Source organism: Hypomesus nipponensis, chromosome 20 (genome assembly GCF_054491055.1).
Source record: "Hypomesus nipponensis isolate SF chromosome 20, ASM5449105v1, whole genome shotgun sequence".
Taxonomy (NCBI): domain Eukaryota; kingdom Metazoa; phylum Chordata; class Actinopteri; order Osmeriformes; family Osmeridae; genus Hypomesus; species Hypomesus nipponensis.
In genome coordinates, this window is record NC_140380.1 from 967,501 (window position 1) to 972,500 (window position 5,000).

General features: G+C 47.2%; 16 non-coding genes and 1 pseudogene across 16 annotated transcripts in view; all 17 read left to right on the plus strand.

Moving 5' to 3' along the window:
* Positions 1-77, plus strand: part of LOC146241313 (5S ribosomal RNA) — a 119-nt gene extending 42 nt beyond the window's left edge. The window contains exon 1 of the ribosomal RNA XR_014736607.1: positions 1-77. This exon is cut by the window's left edge and continues 42 nt beyond it. This is a non-coding gene — a ribosomal RNA (5S ribosomal RNA).
* Positions 78-257: 180 nt separating this feature from the next.
* On the plus strand, positions 258-376 carry LOC146241314 (5S ribosomal RNA). The gene has a single exon (XR_014739091.1). It is a non-coding gene; the product is annotated as a 5S ribosomal RNA (ribosomal RNA).
* Positions 377-568: 192 nt separating this feature from the next.
* On the plus strand, positions 569-687 carry LOC146241315 (5S ribosomal RNA). The gene has a single exon (XR_014740332.1). It is a non-coding gene; the product is annotated as a 5S ribosomal RNA (ribosomal RNA).
* A 184-nt stretch (positions 688-871) lies between these two features.
* Positions 872-990, plus strand: LOC146241316 (5S ribosomal RNA). Its single transcript, XR_014736608.1, has one exon. It is a non-coding gene; the product is annotated as a 5S ribosomal RNA (ribosomal RNA).
* A 174-nt stretch (positions 991-1,164) lies between these two features.
* On the plus strand, positions 1,165-1,283 carry LOC146241317 (5S ribosomal RNA). Its single transcript, XR_014736609.1, has one exon. It is a non-coding gene; the product is annotated as a 5S ribosomal RNA (ribosomal RNA).
* A 194-nt stretch (positions 1,284-1,477) lies between these two features.
* Positions 1,478-1,596, plus strand: LOC146241318 (5S ribosomal RNA). The gene has a single exon (XR_014735835.1). It is a non-coding gene; the product is annotated as a 5S ribosomal RNA (ribosomal RNA).
* Positions 1,597-1,774: 178 nt separating this feature from the next.
* On the plus strand, positions 1,775-1,893 carry LOC146241319 (5S ribosomal RNA). The gene has a single exon (XR_014736612.1). It is a non-coding gene; the product is annotated as a 5S ribosomal RNA (ribosomal RNA).
* A 178-nt stretch (positions 1,894-2,071) lies between these two features.
* On the plus strand, positions 2,072-2,190 carry LOC146241320 (5S ribosomal RNA). The gene has a single exon (XR_014736613.1). It is a non-coding gene; the product is annotated as a 5S ribosomal RNA (ribosomal RNA).
* Positions 2,191-2,364: 174 nt separating this feature from the next.
* On the plus strand, positions 2,365-2,483 carry LOC146241321 (5S ribosomal RNA; annotated as a pseudogene).
* A 178-nt stretch (positions 2,484-2,661) lies between these two features.
* LOC146241322 (5S ribosomal RNA) lies at positions 2,662-2,780 on the plus strand. The gene has a single exon (XR_014739656.1). It is a non-coding gene; the product is annotated as a 5S ribosomal RNA (ribosomal RNA).
* A 184-nt stretch (positions 2,781-2,964) lies between these two features.
* Positions 2,965-3,083, plus strand: LOC146241323 (5S ribosomal RNA). Its single transcript, XR_014736614.1, has one exon. It is a non-coding gene; the product is annotated as a 5S ribosomal RNA (ribosomal RNA).
* A 178-nt stretch (positions 3,084-3,261) lies between these two features.
* LOC146241324 (5S ribosomal RNA) lies at positions 3,262-3,380 on the plus strand. The gene has a single exon (XR_014736615.1). It is a non-coding gene; the product is annotated as a 5S ribosomal RNA (ribosomal RNA).
* A 180-nt stretch (positions 3,381-3,560) lies between these two features.
* Positions 3,561-3,679, plus strand: LOC146241325 (5S ribosomal RNA). Its single transcript, XR_014739092.1, has one exon. It is a non-coding gene; the product is annotated as a 5S ribosomal RNA (ribosomal RNA).
* Positions 3,680-3,869: 190 nt separating this feature from the next.
* Positions 3,870-3,988, plus strand: LOC146241326 (5S ribosomal RNA). The gene has a single exon (XR_014740334.1). It is a non-coding gene; the product is annotated as a 5S ribosomal RNA (ribosomal RNA).
* A 184-nt stretch (positions 3,989-4,172) lies between these two features.
* On the plus strand, positions 4,173-4,291 carry LOC146241327 (5S ribosomal RNA). Its single transcript, XR_014736616.1, has one exon. It is a non-coding gene; the product is annotated as a 5S ribosomal RNA (ribosomal RNA).
* Positions 4,292-4,465: 174 nt separating this feature from the next.
* Positions 4,466-4,584, plus strand: LOC146241328 (5S ribosomal RNA). The gene has a single exon (XR_014736617.1). It is a non-coding gene; the product is annotated as a 5S ribosomal RNA (ribosomal RNA).
* Positions 4,585-4,754: 170 nt separating this feature from the next.
* Positions 4,755-4,873, plus strand: LOC146241329 (5S ribosomal RNA). The gene has a single exon (XR_014736618.1). It is a non-coding gene; the product is annotated as a 5S ribosomal RNA (ribosomal RNA).
* Positions 4,874-5,000: the final 127 nt, after the last annotated feature.

A 5,000-nucleotide genomic window follows, 5' to 3' on the forward strand; every position in this document is an offset into this window, starting at 1 on the left:
TCTCGGAAGCTAAGCAGGGTCGGGCCTGGTTAGTACTTGGATGGGAGACCGCCTGGGAATACCAGGTGCTGTATGCTCTTTTGCTCATTCACTTAGAAACTGACATCTTGCAATATGCACAAGTAGTCCTTCATGAAAGGGGCTGGAAACTGTTTTCATTTTGACACGAGAGAGAGAGAGAGAGAGAGAGAGACCACCTTGCATTGTCAATTGCTAAATCTGTATATGGATAAGTAGCCTATGGTTGTCAACTTATTTCGTACGGCCATACCAGCCTGGCAACGCCCGATCACGTCTGATCTCGGAAGCTAAGCAGGGTCGGGCCTGGTTAGTACTTGGATGGGAGACCGCCTGGGAATACCAGGTGCTGTATGCTCTTTTGCTCATTCACTTAGAAACTGACATCTTGCAATATGCACAAGTAGTCCTTCATGAAAGGGGCTGGAAGCTGTTTTCATTTTGACACGAGAGAGAGAGAGAGAGAGAGAGAGAGAGAGAGAGAGACTACCTTGCATTGTCAATTGCTAAATCTGTATATGGATAAGTAGCCTATGGTTGTCAACTTATTTAGTACGGCCATACCAGCCTGGCAACGCCCGATCTCGTCTGATCTCGGAAGCTAAGCAGGGTCGGGCCTGGTTAGTACTTGGATGGGAGACCGCCTGGGAATACCAGGTGCTGTATGCTCTTTTGCTCATTCACTTAGAAACTGACATCTTGCAATATGCACAAGTAGTCCTTCATGAAAGGGGCTGGAAGCTGTTTTCATTTTGACACGAGAGAGAGAGAGAGAGAGAGAGAGAGAGACTACCTTGCATTGTCAATTGCTAAATCTGTATATGGATAAGTAGCCTATGGTTGTCAACTTATTTCGTACGGCCATACCAGCCTGGCAACGCCCGATCTCGTCTGATCTCGGAAGCTAAGCAGGGTCGGGCCTGGTTAGTACTTGGATGGGAGACCGCCTGGGAATACCAGGTGCTGTATGCTCTTTTGCTCCTTCACTTAGAAACTGAAATCTTGCAATATGCACAAGTAGTCCTTCATGAAAGGGGCTGGAAGCTGTTTTCATTTTGACACGAGAGAGAGAGAGAGAGAGACCACCTTGCATTGTCAATTGCTAAATCTGTATATGGATAAGTAGCCTATGGTTGTCAACTTATTTCGTACGGCCATACCAGCCTGGCAACGCCCGATCTCGTCTGATCTCGGAAGCTAAGCAGGGTCGGGCCTGGTTAGTACTTGGATGGGAGACCGCCTGGGAATACCAGGTGCTGTATGCTCTTTTGCTCCTTCACTTAGAAACTGAAATCTTGCAATATGCACAAGTAGTCCTTCATGAAAGGGGCTGGAAGCTGTTTTCATTTTGACACGAGAGAGAGAGAGAGAGAGAGAGAGAGAGAGAGAGAGAGACTACCTTGCATTGTCAATTGCTAAATCTGTATATGGATAAGTAGCCTATGGTTGTCAACTTATTTCGTACGGCCATACCAGCCTGGCAACGCCCGATCTCATCTGATCTCGGAAGCTAAGCAGGGTCGGGCCTGGTTAGTACTTGGATGGGAGACCGCCTGGGAATACCAGGTGCTGTATGCTCTTTTGCTCATTCACTTAGAAACTGAAATCTTGCAATATGCACAAGTAGTCCTTCATGAAAGGGGCTGGAAGCTGTTTTCATTTTGACACGAGAGAGAGAGAGAGAGAGAGAGACCACCTTGCATTGTCAATTGCTAAATCTGTATATGGATAAGTAGCCTATGGTTGTCAACTTATTTCGTACGGCCATACCAGCCTGGCAACGCCCGATCTCGTCTGATCTCGGAAGCTAAGCAGGGTCGGGCCTGGTTAGTACTTGGATGGGAGACCGCCTGGGAATACCAGGTGCTGTATGCTCTTTTGCTCATTCACTTAGAAACTGAAATCTTGCAATATGCACAAGTAGTCCTTCATGAAAGGGGCTGGAAGCTGTTTTCATTTTGACACGAGAGAGAGAGAGAGAGAGAGAGACCACCTTGCATTGTCAATTGCTAAATCTGTATATGGATAAGTAGCCTATGGTTGTCAACTTATTTCGTACGGCCATACCAGCCTGGCAACGCCCGATCTCGTCTGATCTCGGAAGCTAAGCAGGGTCGGGCCTGGTTAGTACTTGGATGGGAGACCGCCTGGGAATACCAGGTGCTGTATGCTCTTTTGCTCATTCACTTAGAAACTGACATCTTGCAATATGCACAAGTAGTCCTTCATGAAAGGGGCTGGAAGCTGTTTTCATTTTGACACGAGAGAGAGAGAGAGAGAGACCACCTTGCATTGTCAATTGCTAAATCTGTATATGGATAAGTAGCCTATGGTTGTCAACTTATTTCGTACGGCCATACCAGCCTGGCAATGCCCAATCTCGTCTGATCTCGGAAGCTAAGCAGGGTCGGGCCTGGTTAGTACTTGGATGGGAGACCGCCTGGGAATACCAGGTGCTGTATGCTCTTTTGCTCATTCACTTAGAAACTGACATCTTGCAATATGCACAAGTAGTCCTTCATGAAAGGGGCTGGAAGCTGTTTTCATTTTGACACGAGAGAGAGAGAGAGAGAGAGAGACTACCTTGCATTGTCAATTGCTAAATCTGTATATGGATAAGTAGCCTATGGTTGTCAACTTATTTTGTACGGCCATACCAGCCTGGCAACGCCCGATCTCGTCTGATCTCGGAAGCTAAGCAGGGTCGGGCCTGGTTAGTACTTGGATGGGAGACCGCCTGGGAATACCAGGTGCTGTATGCTCTTTTGCTCATTCACTTAGAAACTGACATCTTGCAATATGCACAAGTAGTCCTTCATGAAAGGGGCTGGAAGCTGTTTTCATTTTGACACGAGAGAGAGAGAGAGAGAGAGAGAGAGAGACTACCTTGCATTGTCAATTGCTAAATCTGTATATGGATAAGTAGCCTATGGTTGTCAACTTATTTCGTACGGCCATACCAGCCTGGCAACGCCCGATCTCGTCTGATCTCGGAAGCTAAGCAGGGTCGGGCCTGGTTAGTACTTGGATGGGAGACCGCCTGGGAATACCAGGTGCTGTATGCTCTTTTGCTCATTCACTTAGAAACTGAAATCTTGCAATATGCACAAGTAGTCCTTCATGAAAGGGGCTGGAAGCTGTTTTCATTTTGACACGAGAGAGAGAGAGAGAGAGAGAGACCACCTTGCATTGTCAATTGCTAAATCTGTATATGGATAAGTAGCCTATGGTTGTCAACTTATTTCGTACGGCCATACCAGCCTGGCAACGCCCGATCTCGTCTGATCTCGGAAGCTAAGCAGGGTCGGGCCTGGTTAGTACTTGGATGGGAGACCGCCTGGGAATACCAGGTGCTGTATGCTCTTTTGCTCATTCACTTAGAAACTGACATCTTGCAATATGCACAAGTAGTCCTTCATGAAAGGGGCTGGAAACTGTTTTCATTTTGACACGAGAGAGAGAGAGAGAGAGAGAGAGACCACCTTGCATTGTCAATTGCTAAATCTGTATATGGATAAGTAGCCTATGGTTGTCAACTTATTTCGTACGGCCATACCAGCCTGGCAACGCCCGATCACGTCTGATCTCGGAAGCTAAGCAGGGTCGGGCCTGGTTAGTACTTGGATGGGAGACCGCCTGGGAATACCAGGTGCTGTATGCTCTTTTGCTCATTCACTTAGAAACTGACATCTTGCAATATGCACAAGTAGTCCTTCATGAAAGGGGCTGGAAGCTGTTTTCATTTTGACACGAGAGAGAGAGAGAGAGAGAGAGAGAGAGAGAGAGACTACCTTGCATTGTCAATTGCTAAATCTGTATATGGATAAGTAGCCTATGGTTGTCAACTTATTTAGTACGGCCATACCAGCCTGGCAACGCCCGATCTCGTCTGATCTCGGAAGCTAAGCAGGGTCGGGCCTGGTTAGTACTTGGATGGGAGACCGCCTGGGAATACCAGGTGCTGTATGCTCTTTTGCTCATTCACTTAGAAACTGACATCTTGCAATATGCACAAGTAGTCCTTCATGAAAGGGGCTGGAAGCTGTTTTCATTTTGACACGAGAGAGAGAGAGAGAGAGAGAGAGAGAGACTACCTTGCATTGTCAATTGCTAAATCTGTATATGGATAAGTAGCCTATGGTTGTCAACTTATTTCGTACGGCCATACCAGCCTGGCAACGCCCGATCTCGTCTGATCTCGGAAGCTAAGCAGGGTCGGGCCTGGTTAGTACTTGGATGGGAGACCGCCTGGGAATACCAGGTGCTGTATGCTCTTTTGCTCCTTCACTTAGAAACTGAAATCTTGCAATATGCACAAGTAGTCCTTCATGAAAGGGGCTGGAAGCTGTTTTCATTTTGACACGAGAGAGAGAGAGAGAGAGACCACCTTGCATTGTCAATTGCTAAATCTGTATATGGATAAGTAGCCTATGGTTGTCAACTTATTTCGTACGGCCATACCAGCCTGGCAACGCCCGATCTCGTCTGATCTCGGAAGCTAAGCAGGGTCGGGCCTGGTTAGTACTTGGATGGGAGACCGCCTGGGAATACCAGGTGCTGTATGCTCTTTTGCTCATTCACTTAGAAACTGACATCTTGCAATATGCACAAGTAGTCCTTCATGAAAGGGGCTGGAAGCTGTTTTCATTTTGACACGAGAGAGAGAGAGAGACTACCGTGCATTGTCAATTGCTAAATCTGTATATGGATAAGTAGCCTATGGTTGTCAACTTATTTCGTACGGCCATACCAGCCTGGCAACGCCCGATCTCGTCTGATCTCGGAAGCTAAGCAGGGTCGGGCCTGGTTAGTACTTGGATGGGAGACCGCCTGGGAATACCAGGTGCTGTATGCTCTTTTGCTCATTCACTTAGAAACTGACATCTTGCAATATGCACAAGTAGTCCTTCATGAAAGGGGCTGGAAACTGTTTTCATTTTGACACGAGAGAGAGAGAGAGAGAGAGAGAGAGAGACCACCTT